This window comes from Macaca thibetana, chromosome 9, assembly GCF_024542745.1.
Source record: "Macaca thibetana thibetana isolate TM-01 chromosome 9, ASM2454274v1, whole genome shotgun sequence".
NCBI lineage: Eukaryota > Metazoa > Chordata > Mammalia > Primates > Cercopithecidae > Macaca > Macaca thibetana.
Genome location: NC_065586.1, coordinates 70370866 through 70391225, shown reverse-complemented (window position 1 = coordinate 70391225; position 20360 = coordinate 70370866). Strand labels below are relative to the sequence as shown.

At 37.5% G+C, this 20360-nt stretch overlaps 1 protein-coding gene across 2 annotated transcripts in view; it reads right to left on the bottom strand.

The window, feature by feature from the left end:
• Positions 1-20360, bottom strand: part of JMJD1C (jumonji domain containing 1C) — a 369992-nt gene that overhangs the window by 80447 nt on the left and 269185 nt on the right. For both annotated transcript variants that reach the window (XM_050803014.1, XM_050803015.1), the window contains one exon: positions 19012-19125. The gene's annotated coding sequence lies outside the window, so the exon portion shown is untranslated. The remainder of the gene's footprint in view (positions 1-19011; positions 19126-20360) is intronic.

Genomic DNA, 20360 nt, shown 5'->3' with positions numbered 1-20360 from the left:
GTATGTCAACTATCTTTTCTGACCACAACAGAAGAAACCTAGAAATCAGTAACAAGAGAAACCTCTGAAAACACACAAACACATGGAAATTAAACAACATGCTCCTGAAAACATAAAGAAACTTAAAGAAATTATTTTTTAATTTCTTGGAAAAAATGAAAATCAAACACAAAATCTATGGCATATGGCAAAAGCAATACTAAGAGGAAAGTTTACAGCAATAAACGTCTATATTAAAAAAGCAGACTTCAAATATACAACCTAACAATGCACTCCAAGGAACTACAAAAGAACAAATCAAATCCAAAATTAGTAGTAAGAGGGACATAATAAAAGTGAGCAAGGAAACAAACTGAGACTAAAAAAACAAAACAAAACAAAAAACCCAAAAAACAAAAAACACACACACACAGAAGAAAACTTCAAAAAAATGAAAAGCTGGATTTTGAAAAGATAAATAAAATCAACAAACATTTAGCTAGACTGAGGGAAAAAAAGGAGAAGACCCATATAAATTAGAAATGGAAAAGAAAAAGACATAGCTGAGACCTCAGAAATACAAAGACTCATTGGAGACTATTACCAACAAACAAGCTAACAAATTGAAAAACCCAGAAAAATAGACAAATTCGTGGACACACAACCTACCAAAATTGAACCAGGAAAAAAAGAAAACCTCAACAAACCAGTAACAAATAACAGATCAAAGCCTTAATAAAAAAATCTCCCAGCCAGGCGTGGTGGCTCACACCTGTAATCCTAACACTTTGAAAGGCCAAGGGAGGTGGATCACTTGAGCCCAGGAGTTCGAGACCAGTCTGGCCAACATGGTGAAACCCCGTCTCTACTAAAAATACAGAAATTAGCTGGGTGTGGTGGCAGGCGCCTGTAATCCCAGCTGCTCGGAAGGTTGAAGCAGGATAAATACATTTTACCACAATTAAACATTTTTATTAAAAAATTTAGCAGAAGGCCAGGCGCGGTGGCTCACACCTGTAATCCCAGCATTTTAGGAGGCCGAGGCAGGTGGAACACAGGGTCAGGAGATCGAGACCAGCCTGACCAACATGGTGGTCAAGTTGCTAATAGAGGGAAGCTTTCCTTTCAGATCCCCAAAGAAAAAGCAACTAACATGGTGAAACGCCGTCTCTACTAAAAATACAAAAATTAGCCGGGTGTGGTGGCAGGCACCTGTAATCCCAGCTACAGAAGCTGAGGCAGGAGAATCACTTGAACCTGGGAGGCGGAGGTTGCAGTGAGCTGAGATTGTGCCACTGTACTCCAGCCTGGGCAACAGGGCAAGACCTCGTCTCAAAAAATAAATAAATAAATAAATAAAAGACAGGGAATAATGACGGACACTGTTAAATATGTGGGGAAAGGGGAACCCGTACACTGTTGGTGGAAATGTAAATTAGTAGCGTTATTATGAAAAATAACATGGAAACTTCTCAAAAAACTAAAAATATAACTATTATCCAGCAGTTCCACTACTGGACACATATCCAAAAGAAATAAAATCAATATATCAAAGAGATAGCTGCATTTCTATGTTTACTGCAGCACTATTCACAATAGCCAAAATACGGACTCCACCTAAGTGCTCATCAATGGTTGAATGATATAGAAAATGTGGTATATATACATAATGAATATTGTTCTGGCCATAAAAAGAATGAAAACTTGTTATGTGCCACAACGTGGATGGAAGTGGAGGTCATTATGTTAAATGAAATAAGCAAAGGATGAGAAGACAAATATCACATGTTGTCACTGATATATGGGAGGTTAACAAGCGGATGCTTGTCCAGGCGTGGTGGCTCACGCCTGTAATCCCAGCACTTTGGGAGGCCAAGGCGGGTGGATCACCTGAGGTCAGAAGTTCAAGACCAGACTGACCAACATGGTAAAACCCTGTCTCTACTAAAAATACAAAAATTAGCTGGGTGTGGTGGTAGGCGCCTTAATCCCAGCTACTCACAAGGCTGAGGCAGGAGAATCGATTGAACCCGGGAGACGGAGGATGCGGTCATGTGAGATCACACCATTGCACTCCAGCCTGGGTGACACAGTGAGACTTCGTCTCAAGAAAAAACAAAACAACACCAACAAAAAGCCGATGCTTAAAGATAGAGAGTAGATTAGTGGTTACCAGAGACCTGTTAGGGTTGGGGGAGGGAGGATAAACAGAGTTTGATTAATGGATATAAATATACAATTCGATAGAATAAGACCTATGGTTTATAGATCAGTAGGGTGACTATACAGCACAACAATCTATTGTGTATTTCCAAATAGGTGGAAGAGAATAATTTGTTTATGGCATAAAGAAAAGATAAGTATTGGGCCAGGCGTGGTGGCTCATGCCTGTAATCCCAGCACTTTGGAAGGAGCTCCACTTCTGGAGCTCAAGTGATCCTCCCACCTCAGTTTTCCAAGTAGCTGAGACTACAGGCACACACCAAAATTAGCCATGCCTGGCTGATTTTATTTTTTGTAGAAACAGGGTCTTGCTATGTTGCCCAGGCAGTCTTGAACTCTTGGCCTCAAGTGATCCTCCTGCTTTGGCTCCTAAACTGGTAGGATTACAGGCTTGAGCCACTGCACCAAGCCAAACAAATGTTTAAATATAAATATAGATAAGTACATGTATTTATAGATAAGACAAAATGAGGAAAAGATACCTTGGAAGTGATCAAGACTAATAAAAACAAATCAGCAGTTCAACACTCATTTATAGTGCTGGTAGTGGGTATCACTAATTAACTGCACACTCTTAGCCAGGGTAGAGCCTCACAATGCTTCCCAACACTAACATGCCAAGCAGATACTACCAACTGATGTAAATTTTCCTGACTGATATCTATGCAACAAATATTAAGAAAAATTCTTAACACAAGGTTTTGTCAAACACTGGAAGGAACTGTTAATATGTGATGGAACTTAATGACCTTGAAAAATGATGGATGTGAGATGAGAGAAACAGGTTAAAAACTCATCCTTTGGAGGTGGGTTAAGTATGATGTTTTTGCTTTTATTTTTGTTTTTAAGGGAGAGGATCTCACTCCGTTACCCTGGCTTGAGTGCAGTGGCATAATCATAGCTCACTGCAGCCTCCATCTCCTGGGCTCAAGCAATCCTCCCACCTCAGCCTCCCGAGTATCTGGGACTACAGGTGCATGCCACCACGTGTGGCTAGATTTTCATTTTTATTTGTAGAGACAGGGATGTCGCTATGTTGCCCAGGCTAGTATCGAACTCATAGCCTCAAGTGATCCTCCTGTCTCAGCCTCCCAAAGCACTGGGATTACAAGCATAAGGCATCATAACCAGCCTAGGCATGAGCCACCACAACTAGCCTAGGTATTGCATTTTTGAAGTTCACATACTGGATGTTCTGGGCCTTTTAGCTCGAAGACTTTACAGATACAAAGAGATCTCATATATCTAGTTGTTGATTCATCCTTGTTATACAGAATTTAACATTTACAAAAATGGCTGGTCCATAAATGGCAAATGGGAAAAGGGCTGCCAACTGGGAATTAGTTCCATATATCGTACTGGACTCTCAGGCAAAGAGAATCTGAAAAAGCATTGGGTATTTTTGTTGTTATTGTGAATTTTTACTGTGCCTTGCATTTATTTTAAAAAATCCCTTATTACTTTACATAACTGACAGATACATTGGAATATATCACTATTCCTATTTAAGTGCAAATGTGACAGAAAGATTCCTCATTTATAATTAACAATTTTTATTAAATAACTAGGTCTAGACAGCTAAGAATACTTTAGTGAAGCAATTTGAAGAAGCAATGAGAATAATTTGATCTGGAATTAGACTGGATTGAAAGGCGATTGTGGACAGCCAGGAGAAAACACCATAGTATCTCAAGACTCAGGAGGAAGCAGAACTATTACTATAACCATTCAGAAAGGAAAGACAGATACTATACTTTCTCATATTTAGGATGCTGAAAGCACCTGGTATGCCACATAAATACTTTGCTGTCTGTTGCCCACTTCTCCGTCAACTTGGCAAGACTGTTTGAAAGACTTCCACTTGGGTGGCTGAGGTGGGTGGACTGCAAAGTCAGGAGTTCAAGACCAGCCAGACCAGCCTGGCCAAACATGGTAAAACCCCACCTCTACTAAAAATACAAAAATTAGCCGGGCGTGGTGGTGTGCACCTGTAATCCCAACTACACAGGAGGCTGAAGCAGAAGAATTGTTTGAACCCAGGAGGTGGAGGTTGCAGTGAGCCAAGATCGTGCCGCTGCACTCCAGCCTGGGTAACAGAGCAAGACTTCATCTCGAAGAAAATAAATAAAGGTTCCCACTTTCCCTGTTGTCTTAATCTATATCTATCCCAATGGCTCTAAATAAAGGCTGAAAGGGGATGGGAAATGGTTCAGGGATATCCATTAATGACTGGAAGAACGTGCCAAAGGCATTTTATTTGCTAAGTCAGAGGTACAAATTCCCACCATGCTACAATGCATGACAAAACTAAGAATCAAATATGAATAGCAGCCATGATTTAATTTTAAGTGTCAACTTGACTAGGATATGTTGCCCAGTGTTCTGGTCAAACATCATTCTAGATATGGCTCTGGAAGTATTTTTAGATGTCATTACCATTGAAACCAGCAGACTCTGAGTAAAGTAGATTACCCCTAACACATGGATAGGTTTAATCCAATCAGTTGAAGGCCTTAAGAAAAAAGACTGAGGTCTCTCAAGGAAAAATGGATTCTGCCTTCCTACTGCCTTTCAGACTCAAGACTGCAGCATCAAGTCTTGCCTGAACTACTGGCCTGCTGGTCTACCATGTGGAATTTGGACTTGTTAGCCCCCACAATTCCAAGAGCCAATCAATAAAAATCTCCTCTTTCTCAATTTCTATACACAAACATATATACAAGCCCACTTGCCACACCCCATACTGGTTCTGTATGAGGAGAACCCTAACACAGCACTCTACTGAGAAACACTACTATAGAACCATAGTCTTCTGAGAAATAAAAACAGGCAACCATAAGATATTCCCCCATCAGCTGATTCTATACTGCAAAATACTATGCATACAGCTCGATTTCAGAACTTCTGGCATGTTGCTGTAATTAAATTTATGATCTGAAAGAGAATTAAGTATTTTATCTGTCTTTGAGTTCACATTTAGAACAAAGTGACTGGCACATAGCAATAAATGAATGACGATGTTATAGTTCAGCAATCACAGGATCTTCTTTTTCCTCGAATCTTAAAAACATACTTTCCCTACAAGGGAGATCTTATGCCTAATAATTTACAAGGCAGGAGTTATACTCAAGACATTGATCTTGTATTTCAGTAAATTTCACCAAAACAGAATAGTACACTTTAATGATTTATCTTAGGGTGAGCAATCATTTGAACAAATTATTCAGCTGTAGAAAAGTGGGGAAAAGAGAAAAAGGGACCAGAAGTAATCAAAACAGTGTGATATCTGCATGAGGACAGATATATAGACCAAGGGAACAGAATAGAGAGCACAGAAACAAACTGTTACACAAATGGTCAACTGATTTCAAGGGTGGGAAGAGCACTCTATGTGGAAAGGACAACTTTTCAAAAAGTGGTGCTGGGGAAACTGGACTCTTATATTATACTTTTTTTTTTTTTTTTTTTTTTTTTTTTTTTTAAAGACGAAGTCTTGCTCTGTCGCCCAGGCTGCAGTGCAGTGGCACGATCTCGGCTCACTGCAACCTCTGCCTCCCAGGTTCAAGCGATTCTCCTGCCTCAGACTCTCGAGTAGCTGGGATTACAGGTGCCCGCCACCACGCCCAGCTAACTTTTTTGTATTTTTAGTAGAGACGGGGTTTCACCGTGTTGGCTAGGCTGGTTTCGAACTCCTGAACTCAGATGATCCGCCCACCTCGGCCTCCCCAAGTGCTGGGATTATAGGCGTGAGCCACCGCGCCCAACCTCATTTTTTAAAAATACAGTGTAATACTGTGCCAGGCACGGTGGCTCATGCCTGTAATCTCAGCACTTTGAGAGGCTGAGGTGGGCGGATCACCTGAGGTCAGGAGTTCGAGACCAGCCTGGCCAACACAGTGAAACCTGGTCTCTACTAAAATTAGCTGGGCATGGTGGCGGGCGCCTGTAATTCCAGCTACTCAGGAGTCTGAGGCAGGAGAATCATTTGAATCCGGGAGGCGGAGGTTGCAGTGAGCTGAGACTGCGCCACTGCACTGCAGCCTGGGTGACAGAGCAAGATTTCATCTCAAAAAGCAAAACAAAATAAAACGCCAAAATGGATCAAAGGTCTAAAACAAAATGCAAAAACTATAAAACTGAGAAAACACACACACACACACACACACACACACACACACACACACGGGAAAATCTTCATGACACTGGATTTGGCTGTAAATTCTTGGATATAATACCAAAATCACAGACAACCAAGGCAGATAAATTAGACTTGATATAAAAAACAATTGTATGTTAAAGAACACTATGAAAAGAGAGACAAGGACCACCCACAGAATGGGAGAAAATACTTCCAAAGCATATTCCTGGTAAAGGATTGAAATCCAGAATATATAAAGAACTCCAACTCACCAACAAAAAATCCCCAACCAAATGATAAAATGGGAAAAGGACTTGAATGGACATTTCTCCAAAGATATATTTATAACCAAAAAGCACATAAAAAGATGCTCAACATTACTAACCATTAGGGAAATGCAAATCAAAACCACAAAGAGATACCACTTTACGCCCATTAGCATGGCTATTATCAAGAAAATAAGAAATAACAAGTATTGGTGCAGCCGTGGAAGACACTGGAACCCCTGTGTGGTGTTGGTGGGAACAAAAGATGGTTTTCCACTGTGGAAAAGTTTGGCTGTTCCTCAAAAAACTAAATATGGAATTACTGTATGACCTAGCAATCTACTCCTAGGTATGTAACCAAAACAACGGAAAGGAAGAACTCAGATAATTGTACACCACTGTTTATAGCAGCATTATTCACACAATAGTCAAAGGTTGGAAAGAACCCAAATATTCATCTACAGAGGAATGGATTAAAACATGTGGTTTATACATACAATGGAATATTATTCTGCCATAAAAAATTCTAACACATGCTACAACACGGATAAAACCTCAAGACATTATGGTGAGACAAGCCAGTTACAAAAGGATGAACATTACATGATTCCACTTCTGTGTGGTGCCTAAAATAGGCAAATTCACAGACAAAGTAAAACAGAAGGTTTACCAGGGATTAAGGGAAGGCACAACTGGGAAGTGAGAAGTTACTGTTTAATGAATACAGAGTTTCTGTTTAGGATGATGAAAAAGTTCTGGAAATGGATAGTGGTAATCATTGCACAAAATTGTGAATGCACTTAATGCCACTGAATTGTAAACTTATATGGTTAAAATTGTAATTTTCACTGTTGATTTCTTTTTAACAAATGCTCATTATTCCTCTACTCAATGAGGGTGAGACCAGTCAATGGCTGACCTAACTAAATATGGTTAAAAAGGTTCCCTATCTAGTCACCACTCTGACATTCCAGGAAGATGGTATGGTTAGGGTTTATGTAAATAACCCATTCAACAGGCATTCTGCTTATTCCTTTGACTTCATGTATTTAACCAACCTTGCTGTCCTAGTGGCTTAGCTAATTTATATTCATCCTCATGTAACTCATGGGTCACCTACTCTAATTCTAACAATACCTCCACATCTCTCCTACAACCAGAATGAATTCCTTATTCCTCCCTGGTCTCTTCTACTTACTACATTTTGCTTATATTTATGTTTCTTCTTCCATGTGTGTTTCCCCCATTACATTCTAGGTTCTTTGAAGGTATTTGTAGTTCTGAATATAACACAGCTGTCCCTTAAATATATGAATTAATGACCCTCAATCCAGATTATTTACTAAGGACCAGTACTGTTTTGTTTTTAGTCTGAAACCCAGAAAGACTTGAATTTTAGAGACAACTATTTTGGCAAGAGACTAAGGGCTTCATTTTAAAGTATTTTATTTTTGAATTTTAGCTTTGAGCAAATCCAGGTATTCAGAATACCCATATGCACAACCAAAAAACAAAACAAAACAAAACAAAACAAAAAACAACAACAACAACAAAAACAAAAAACAAAAACTAGACAGCTGAAAAAAAACCACAGACTAGAAAACATTTTAATATGGATTGTCTGCCGAAGGAACAAATGAATCTGAAAATAATGCACAGATTCGTAGTGTAGTGTGATGCCACTGTATGCAAAATCTAGGGGAAGTTGTACAGGCAATAAAATTCAGGAAAAACTTAGTCTTTTATTTAGGAAAGATACTAACTATAAGAATAATAAAGTGCCACACGAAAGAGAATGATATGTAAATAGGAGACACTTCCCACTGGATGGCTCACAAAGGCAGGCAGTGTAACAGAAATAATATCTTATAATCTAAAACTTTGAGTTCAAGTTTTTTTTCTTTCTTCTTTTTCTTTTTTCTTTTTTTTTTTTTTAAAACAAGAGTCTTAACTTTGTCACCCAGGCTAGACTGCAATGGCAGGATCTCAGCTCATTGCATCCTTGACCTCCCGGGCTCAAGCAATCCTCTCATCCCTGCCTCCTAAGTAGTTGGGACTACAGGTGCCCAGCAAAAGTTTTCTCTGTTTGTTTTTTGTTTTGTTTTGTTTTTGGTACTGGTAGAGACGGAGTTTTGCCACGCTGCTCAGGTTGGTCTCAAGCTCCTGAGCTCAAGTGATCCACCTGCCTGACCCTCCCAAAGTGCTGAGATTACAGGTGTGTGCCACTATGCTGCACAGCTCCCCTCTTTTTTCATGAGATAGGGTCTCCCTCTGTCACCGAGGCTCAAGTGCAGTGGTGAGATCATGGCTCACTGCAGCCTAAACCTCCTGGGCTCAGGGGATCCTCCTGCCTTAGCCTCCCCAGTAGCTGGGACTACACAGGTGCACTACCATGCCCAGCTAATTTTATTTTGTTGTAGACAGGGGTTCTCCCATGTTACCCAGTCTCAAATTCCTGGGCTCAAGCAATCCTCCCACCCCGACCTCCCAAAGTGCTAGGATTACAGGTGTGAGCCACCACACCCAACCCAGGTTCTTTTCTGACTATCACAAGCTGTGTGAACCTAGATGCCAAGTCACAGCTGAGCTAAACCTCACTTTCTCCGCCTACCATAGAAAATTACTACCACATATTCTCTTCCTTATATTTATTTCTTCTTTTCAACGTTTCATTCCCCTATGCCATCTGTAATTTTAGTAGAAAACATAAATATTAGATCTAAAAGGTCTTGTAACGGAGCGAGGACAGGTAGGTGAATTGATACTGACACACATAAGTCAAATGAAAACTAGTGTTATGAGAAGCAATACCTATGAGTTAGGAGAATAAACCCGTCCAAAAAAAGGAGATTCTGGGGCGGGGAGAAAAGGGAATATGTGACTTGAGTTCCCGACTTTCTAGTTCCCATTTCCAGTCTGAGTAAAGTTCAGCTGTAGTTTCTTGCTGTGGATGTACCATGACAGTGCCTGCTGTATCATCACAATAATCACACCCTTTTAAAATTTAGTCTACTTTACATAGTTTCTAATTTGCTTCCTTCTCATTTGTAAGTTAGACTTCTCAAAGAGTTGAGTGGATTAATAAATTAATATGTATCCTGAAAGCATTACACAAAATAATACAATCATTTTCTTCATAAAGCTAACATCAGAAATAAAATAATGCACATGAAAATATTTTGGAAATTATCAAATTCCCAAAATTAAATTCTAATCCTAATAAAATATTACTATTATACTGAGGAACAAAACTGAGATTTTAAATATGACCATGTTTCAGTAAGATTATGCAATTAAGAAAAAGAATAAATCAATCCTATGATCTTATTTTGATTGGAAAAAAGAAACCAGAAAATCTTTCTCAATGGCAACTAGTGATGGCTTAGAGTCTACAAGCATAATTTCACATACTTTAAATTCATAGCAGCAGCTATGAAAATTTAAAAGGAGACTGGCAGATTTTTCAGCATATGATCACAGCAGATTTCGGACCGGGAAAGAACTACTGCCATGACTTATAAATGTTTTTAATCTGAATATTGCAGAATAGCTCATGCTTGGGCCAAATTTCAGTCAAAATAACATGTTCCCAAACTCTGAGGATACATTTTCAACACATCAAGTTTTGCAACCAATTTTTACAAATGAAGAGCTCCTTTTTAAAATAGCAACAGATATGTACTGGGGTAATTTATGGGACCTTAATAAGCATGTTTCATTACTATTTTTGAAATCACAGCTATATAAAATAATATAGGTAGGTAATGGAATATTTAAATAGAATACAGAGCAAAATTACTGAATATTAAAACATGATAAAGCAACTTTATATTAAAAATAATTTTTAAAAAACAAGGAAGTATATTCACACTCTGCTTTAGCTGCTGGTTCCTCTTTTCTTGTCCATCCTACTATCGAGGCTTCAGCTTAGTTCTACTACTGCAAGCTGTCACTTTTGACTTGAAATGGAATAAAGCCAAATATTACAAAATAGCTGTTTCCTGTTCTGGCCTCATCTCCTAGACCACCCCCAGGCTATGCCTGCCCATGGATGCTCATCCTACCAAGTCAATGATCTACCAGTAGTCAGTTAACAGTTATGTATTTTTAATACTTTCAGCACAGTATATATGCTACAATTGTTCTCATTTTACGTCAACAAGGCACCTCTAAATTTTAATCAAATGTTAAAATGAAGGCAAAGTACAATGGAAAAGGGAGATGCATATGAAAACTCATGGAGTAACTAGGAACGTGTTCGACGCCTGTCAAAATATAATCCAGAAACAGATATAGAAAAAGAGTAGCCAGGCGCAGTGGCTCACACCTATAATCCCAACACGTTGGGAGGCCGAGGTGGGAGGATTACTTGAGTTAGGAGTTTGAGACCATCCTGGCCAACACTGGTGAAACCCTGTCCCTACTAAAAATACAAAAAATTAGCAGGGCGTGGTGGCTCGCACCTGTAGTTCCAGCTACTGAGGAGGCTGATGTGGGAGAATCACTTGAACCAAGGAGATGGAGGTTGCAGTGAGCCGAGATCACTCCAGCCTGGGTGACAGAGTGAGACTTCATCTCAAAAAAAAAAAAAAAAAAAAAAAAAAGAAGAGAGTAGCAAGTGCTGAGTAAGTACTATTAATCCAAATGATCCTGGTTTTCCAGTTCTGCAGAACATTTGATTTGCATCTGGCACCCTAACTGAAAAGTTCTTTTAAGATAAACATAGCTTTAGTTGAATGACTCTTATCCTAAAGACTAAAATAATTAGGGCTTGATTCGTTTAATGTTGACCAGTTGACCAGAAAAGGCTGGTTTTTCACCTTCAACAAGTTCACAGACGTAGTGTACTCACTGCTATAAAGGTCATTTAGTCTAACTCTTTTATCTAATGCTTAGAGGACTTCCAGACCTTAGTATTATAGCTACAAAGTGTCTTCCCAGAGCCAAACAAAAAAAAAAAAAGAATTTTGTACCTTATTGAATATCACTTCTACTTTCTGAGACAAAAATAACTATCAGCCACAAGTAGAGTACATGACTTTCCCTTTGGAAAAAAGGTAAGGGTGTGCTGTAAAGGATAATACCACAATATAGTTTTGCACTCATCTTTTCTAAGGTCATTTTCTTAAAATAATAGTTTAAGAAGTCACAATGAAATCTTACCTACTTATTCTTCATAAAAAGGGGGAGAAGAAAAAAACACTACTACAAAAACATGTTCTATTATACACTGTCTATGGGTTATATTGAGAGTTGAAAAAGTTTGTTTAGCACCAGCTGGAGAAAAAAATGCTAAGAGTTCCAGGGAAGACTACTAAGAAAGATTGTTAAAAGTAAGCAGCAGATGGTGGCAAAGAAATAGTCAATGAGCGTGTGAATGGTAGGAAGAAAAAGGAGTTTCAAATATCCACCAAAAGGGTTTAAGATACCATTTATGAAAAGGGAATTTACAATATGTCTCTTATTGAGCAGTTTCTGTATTATAAACTCCTTAATGTATCATTTCATTTAATCTTCCTAACAACCCTGAGGTAGACAGTATTTATAGTTGAGAAAACCATTTATTCACAGCATTGAGACTTTCCCAATGTCAAATAGCTAGCAAATGGTAAAGCTAAGATTTGAAACTAAGTTTGCTTAAACTGATGTCAAAATTCATGCTCTTAACCATTATGCTATAATGAATCTCTAAAACGAAAGGCTCTAGTAAAGACCCAATCAATTAGCTGCTTCTGATATTTACAATAACCAACATGCCATTGTTACACAGATAATTTTGTTACTCTCCTGAGAACTATGCTTAGTGATCTTTTTCCTCTTTTATCTGACCCCACACCATGTGTATCCAGCATTAATTCTATTCATAAACTCTCTTCTTTAGCTAGGCTGACATTCTCCTGTCCCCTAAAATGCCTCCTCATCATTCATTATGCTGTTCCTCCTGGCAAATGTCTGGATTACCATTACCACTGCCACCACCAACCACCCCACCACCTCATCCTTTCACTTCCATCTCCATTCAGTCCTCATCCTTTCACTTCCATCTCCATTCAAGTGAAGCCCATTAAGTTTTATCTCTTTCATGAGACTTCTTTAACCACTTCAGTCTCTATTGACTTCTCCTATCTTTGTATTTCTGAAGTTTTTACTTCAGGCTCCTCAAATTCAGTCTACTTCAAGGAAATCATTTTTTATGTCATTTCTTATCATAGATGAAAAACTCCTTGAAAATAAAATAAAGATCATTACTCACAATACTTTTATCAACTTTTAAAAAGCATTAAGCAACTAGCAGGAAGCCATGAAACTGGTAAAAAGTAATGCTAGAGCAGTGACATGATACCAGGAAAATAACAAATCTGAAAGGAACTGTAGGACAAAAATAATTACGTAAGTATACTAATAAATGCTGTACCAGGTCAAATTTCCATTCACACTATAGAAATGTTACAGTTTTAAAACAATCTAAAGTGATGTGTCTGTACTATAAGCTGAAGTGAAGGTAAAGTTTGAAAAAGCAAGTCCCTTCTCCACCATACAAAGCAACTGTAACAGGAAGTTCTGTTTACTTTTTTCTGTAAACTATTAGCAATATCATATTACCCTGAGAAATAAATCTGCTTATAAACAAATCTCTATCAACAAGATTTCAAACTTTGTCAGTGGACCACTTATGTCAAATATTTAATTCAAAGAAGTATAACATTTGCCTAGTAATAACCAAACAACGGATTAAACTGTTCACCTTGGCTGACTAATGGCTAAAATTTCACCTTGCTTGCATTATTTCACCCTGGTTGTGAAGCAATTCCAAATGCCATAGGACAATAACACAAATTTAGGAGAAAAAAAAATACATGTCTCTGGTACACTCTACTTCCTAAACTACTGCTAACTTATCCTAGGCAACTGTTCGAGCTCTTTTTAGTAAAACAGATGTGCTGAGCAACAATTACCTTAAAACCACAGCCAAATAAATTTATATGATCAATGATGAAAGAATTATCGGTTAAAATGGACTCAAACTGGAAAAACTACTTTATCATTGAAAGACTACAGAAATAGATAAACAATCTGGCACAGTCCAGACACATTCACTAGACAATGTATGACTCTTCTCTCGTTAAGTCTTTAAGCAATCTTTAGTCTAGGTACTAAGAAAATACTCAGGTTTGTTTTACCCATTCCCTTCAACCAGCACTTCACAGGACAACAGTACTGTATCTAGTATTTAGTAAAGTACTGTAGTTCAATGTCTACACTCTACAATGAGAGAACAGTAGTATTAATAGTCTTATCTCTAAACTTTATCAGCTCATTATGATATAGAACTCTTTTTTTTTTTTTGAGACAGAGTTTTGCTCTTACTGCCCAGGCTGTAGCACAATGGTGTGATCTCAGCTCACTGCAACCTCCGCCTCCTGGGTTCAAGTGATTCTCTTGCCTTAGCCTCCCGAGTAGATGGGATACAGAGCTTCTAATGGAATCATTCCTTCAGGTCTAGGATTTATGATTCTACCTTATTTTAGGGAAAACACCTCATTACTACAATGAATTTTAATATACTGTAAGATAAACATGGGGTGTAATTTTGAACAAGCACATTCTGCATCAAATCTCTAATGGTTTTAACTAGTGACCTTTGTTTTATTTCTTTATTACATTTAAAAGCAAAGAGGATTGTGATGCCTAAAAATACTGGACTAACAAGCTTAGTATGTACAAATTTCAGGTAAGAAATAGTCTCTTCCGGCCGGGCGCGGTGGCTCAAGCCTGTAATCCCAGCACTTTGGGAAGCCGAGACGGGCGGATCACGAGGTCAGGAGATCGAGACCATCCTGGCTAACACGGTGAAACCCCGTCTCTACTAAAATACAAAAAAAATTAGCCGGGCGAGGTGGCGGGCGCCTGTACTCCCAGCTACTCGGGAGGCTGAGGCAGGAGAATGGCGTGAACCCGGGAGGTGGGGCTTGCAGTGAGCTGAGATCCGGCCACTGCACTCCAGCCTGGGCAACAGAGCCAGACTCCGTCTCAAAAAAAAAAAAAAAAAAGAAAAGAAATAGTCTCTTCCACATCCTCTATGAAGCAACCCCAACCTGAAAACTGTAGGTGTGTGCATGGCCAGTAGCCAAAATCCATGATAAAATGATTTCAAAATCATGCTAAAAGTTAAATATTCCATTTCATTATCATAATTTTTATGTGAATGTGACCAAAACTGTTACGGAAATTTAATGGAAAGTTTTTTTGAACTTCTATAATCATGCTCCAAAGTAAAGGAAAAATACCACAGCAATTATAGTAACAACAACAAAAACTTTTTTTTTTTTTTGAGATGGAGTCTCGCTGTTGCCCAGGCTAGAGTGCCGTGGTGCAATATCAGCTCACTGCAACCTCTGCCTCCCAGGTTCAAGTGATTCTCCTGCCTCAGCCTTTCAAGTAGCTGGGATTACAGGCACCTGCCACCACGCCCGGTTAATCTTTTTTTTTTTTTTTTTGTATTTTTAGTAGAGACGGGATTTCACCATGTTGGCCAGGGTGGTCTCGAACTCCCAACCTCGTGATCCACCCGCCTCGGCTTCTCAAAGTGTTGGGATTATAGGCGTGAGCCACCATGTCCAGACTCACAAAAAACTATTAAAAGTATCTTTAAGAAGCAATAATTTATTTTCTGTTCCTTCTCCCCAGCCAGCTAAAAGACACAGTAGAATCTGCAGATTTCCCCACTACTTCCTCTCCCTTTTCCCTTCCCCCTCTACTTCAAAGAAAGTTAAGTGTAGCCAGGCATGATCAGGAAACCTAAAAGGAGGAAGTAGAATCTTATCTGTGTGCACAGGGAAGGAGAAAGACACTTAACAATATCAGGGTATGTTGCTTCAGTGGCCTAATTAATATATATCCATTACACTGTCTGAAAATGTTGGTTCAATTTCTCCTTTTAGTCATGTTTCTTTCCAAAATACTAAAAACTGTAATGATTGCATCCTGAAATAGCCAACTAAATGTCACCTAAAAAGCTGACCAGTGCCGGGCGCAGTGGCTCACAACCATATTCCCAGTATTTTTGGAGGCCGAGGTGGGGTGGATCACCTGAGGTCAGGAGTTCAAGACCAGCCTGGTCAACATGGCAAAACCCCGTCTCTACTGAAAATACAAAAATTAGCCGGGGGTGGTGGTGCACACCTGTAATCCCAGTTATTCAGGAGGTTGAGGCAGGAAGAATCTCTTGAAACCAGGAGGCGGATGTTGTGGTGAGCTGAGATTGCACCACAACACTCCAGCCTGAGTGACAGAGTGAAACCCTGTCTTCAAAAAAAAAAAAAAAAAAAAAAAAAAAAAAAAAAAAAAAAAAAAAAAGGCTGACCAGGTTAACTAACTTAATACTTGCTATCTGATATTCAATACATTCAAATCATTCAGAGAAAAGAGTAGGATTCAAACCAATGACTTAAAAGTGAAAGGACTTGTATTAATCCTGACTCATCTGTTTCCTAACCACTACCTCAGTTTATCATTTTGATTTAACGAAGAATAAGGCTGTGCAACTTGTAAAGGAAACTAAAGAAAAACATACTACTACAGAATAAAATGCTGAGAAATCAAGGAGAAAGGTGGTAGATTGGGAATTCCCACTGAAAACATTTAATTAGATTCACAACAAAGCATCATTTGTGGAAAGTTTAAAAACTTACATGTACCTACTACTCTAGACTAAAAAACAATATACACAAAGGCCATTTCCAAAGAGAATTTTCCCCCACCTACTTAAAAAGTTTATAAAGGATAATTAGCATCCATATTCAAAAGAAATTGCCTCATGAAATTTTAAAAAGTGAGAAAGAAATAAGCTCAATTAAAAAGCTTATTCAAGTGTACCCAAACTCCCTTTGACTAACAGAGGGTTACCCTAAGGTTGAGATAGGTCAAGGCACTATTTACAAAATTTATGCCAGTAACAGCTGCCATTTTAAGAAGCTAAGGAATTTAATGTACTGCTTGGACAACTGGTTATAAAATAATCAATCTGGTAATACCGCCACTCTAATTACACAAACTCTAATTTTTTTCTTCTTTCTAGAACATTTCTGTATTTCACAAGATTTATTTAAATAAATAAATTTAACTATCTTAGGTATCTGTAGTAAATTTTCATTCAAAATAAGAGAAATGTCTATCATTTACACATGGGAGAAAATATTTTTATATTATAACCTGATCTTATTAAAAAACCCTAACTATAAAAAATATGCATAGAAAAGCTCTGCTATAAACCAACACTTAGTCTAAAATTCGTAAGAAATTCTAAAACTAAGGTATGCCAGATCTTAAATCAAATGCTCTCATGGTAATTCCTTCCGATTTCTTCGAACTCAGAATTCACGTTTTTCAGAAACACAATGGTTAAAATGTCAAGTCAATCATTTCACTTCTGGAAGATACGGCATCCTTCTAGGCCAGAGGGTGACTTAGTATATATACTAGCAGAGCAGATTAAATAGCTTACTAACAGAGACAATCATACAATTCACCAAACCACGTAAGACTTTAGCTCTTATGCCTCTGAAACTGTTTTTTAAAAAGTTAGGGTACCCCCCCACCCTCCCCCTAGCATATTCTTTCAATCATTATAATTTTCAAAAACATGTCGAGTTTTAGGCCACCTGGCAAGAGTTTATTTTTAAAAGTAATTTCTACATAACAATTTCACTTCTCTAAACCAAATCCAAGCTGAGACTTGGTTCCAAAAGTGCTAATAATACAACCACAGAATTAAAACATTAAGACTTGGAAGGTTCCTTTGATTTCACCTAGATTCACCTACTCTAACTCCCTCTAACTGACTGGGGGAAATGAAATGATAAGGTCTGTAGTAAACTAAATGGTATTCACAATTAACAAAATAAAACCCCAGGGAAAAGCTCCAACACCTCCACTATTAAACTGTGATTTGCTATGAAGCAAATATTATAAACAAAGAACAAAAGCTAACAATACAAAAAAAACTAGGTCCTTTAAAGAAATAAGAAAAATCAAATGGAAAGACAAGAGCATATCTATATAGACTTCAAGACATGAAATAATGTTTACACTAAATGAACTATCATCTCATTTTGGTAGACCTAATAGAACTATTCTAATTCCCTAAGTATTACAACTCCATGCACAACAAATCACCCCTCATTAACACAAGCTCTTGTTCGCTCCATGGAAATAATAGCTCTACATTTTATTTTTGAAAAACAGTAACAAGTCTGAAATAAAATAGTATTAACTTTTTACTTCATTAGAAAAAATTTAAACCGGTTCACTCATCCTTTCTATGCAATTACTGTAGTATTTTAAAACATCTGAGTAAAAAGAAACTTATAATATATACATTTAATTCAACCTATAATCTAAATAAACAAATGAAGGCCAGGTGTGGTGGCTCACGCCTGTAATCTCAGTACTTTGGGAGGCCGAGGCAGGCAGATCACTTGAGGTCAGGAGTTCGAGACCAGTCTGGCCAACATTGTGAAACCTCGTCTCTATTAAAAATACAAAAATTATCTGGGCGTGGTGGTGTGCGCCTGTCATCTCAGCTGCTCTGGAGGCTGAGGCAGGAGAATTGCTTGAACCCAGGAGGTAGAGGTTGCAGTGAACTAAGAATGTGCCACTGCACTCCAGCCTGGGTTGTGAGACTCCATCTCGAAAAAATATATATATATATATATATATATACACACACACACACACACACACACACAGACACACACACACACACAAACCCTTCTGTTTTACTTATACCTGAAAAAATTAACTGACAATTTCAACAATCTTAAAAAATATTTAGCTTAATACTTTTGATGAGTTTCTTCACATAATTAAAATCTAATAGTCAACTGGAAAATGTTTCCCTAATTAAATGTATTTGTATTTAAATTGCAGTAATGAACTAAAATTTATAAAGAAAATCAATTACTGACAATCTAAAAAAATTTCCCCTTTTAAAAAAAATGAACTATTATGCTAAACTGATAGGTATACACAAACACTAATCTCATTTAATTACATTAATTTACCCAATTCTTAACCTTTAGAGTTGAAGACAATTTATACTAATATTTAACCAATTACTTTCTAATAATGACTATTATTTAGAATGTCACATACTTTTATTTTGCTTACTTCTGTATTCCTTGCAACAGAACACTGCCTGGCTCATATTAGATGCTCAGTATATATTGTTAATTGAATAAATAAATCGTTTATCCTATAAGCAAAATCGACTGACTGCATTCACTGGGTTTTTCCGCACAACTAGAAGTTAGATGAAATGATATTTAAATAATATTGTTTAAAGAATATCTGCATATCAATAAAGTTTAACCGTTAAATTTTAAAAAGTAATCTAAAATTTCTTACCTGGTACGGCTGAAAGGCACTATCTTCAGTTAAAAAATCCAGTTGCTTATCTACAAGGAATTCTACTGCAGTGACTGAACTGGGTATACTTCTTTCAACCAGAGGTTTGAAAGTCTGCCAAGAAAAAAGAATTTCTAATGATAATTTTCTGGGTAGTATCCTGAAAATATGAAGGAACATACATCAATACAATGTATCAATGTCATCACTACAGAGTCTTAGGATGACAATTAATATTAATTTTCATATTATAAACTAATGCTTTTATCTACACCATAAGGTATTTGTGTTTATTTAAAAGGAACAAACTAGATCTACATGTGATATGGACATATTTGAGTATACTAAGTCCCAACTGTTCACCTTTTAAAAAGGGATGTAATAAAATACGCATGTGTGTAAAAATGTCTGCTTAAAAAGAGAAATTGCTTTTGAAACAGTAAACTAGGTTGGAGAACATATTTACCCCTGCCTTTTTTTGTTGTTTAACTGTATTGTTTCTTATTAAAGAGAGTAGTTATTATTTCAATGTACACTTTTTGTCTAGCTCATTTACATTAAGCAGGATTTTAAATGATCAGGAAGTATCTGGTCTTTTAACTCCACCCCTTGCACTCCCACCCCCGCCCCTGCACCAAGCACAAATAAAAGTCCCACAGCTTTGGTGAGAGCAGCATGGAGGAAGGGAGTAGAGAAAGAGTTGGTAAGAAGTGCTACACAAAACCCTACTTTGCAGTCAAGTCCAAATCTCCACTACTTATTTTTTAAAAAAGTCAATCCAAGGTCATTTGATTCCTTTAAGAAGATACCTTTAATATATGGGATTTAACTCATATCTTGGGTGGGGGTGACAGGGACAGAGCCAGGGGAGGAAGAGGAAGGAAACAGGGATACAATGTATAAATTTCTTTATGACTATCACACTAACTTTCAAAGTAGATGAAGATTAAATAAAATACAAGTGTCTTATATTCACGGTGCTATTCTAAAAACTTGAAAATGAAAACAAAATTCCACCATTTAAAAAACACAGTGGCTTTACTATAAATTTTTTTTTTTAATAATTGGAAAACAGTTCCGAAAACGGTATTAATAACCAACTCAGTTTCTAAGTTACCTATATCACATGCAGAAATCTTTCTAGCTACAGGGTAATTTGTGTTAATATTTCCACATAAAACAAAGCTTTTGGCATAGACAGTACAAATTCCCAGGCGTTTCAAAATCATTGTGTTTCCCCTTTCTCTTATTGTCTTTAAAAATATATAACATCTTGTTAGTAACAATAAACACACTCGAGGGAAAAACTTCAAGATGTTTGGTTTGGAGTGGCTTTTAAGGAGTTAATT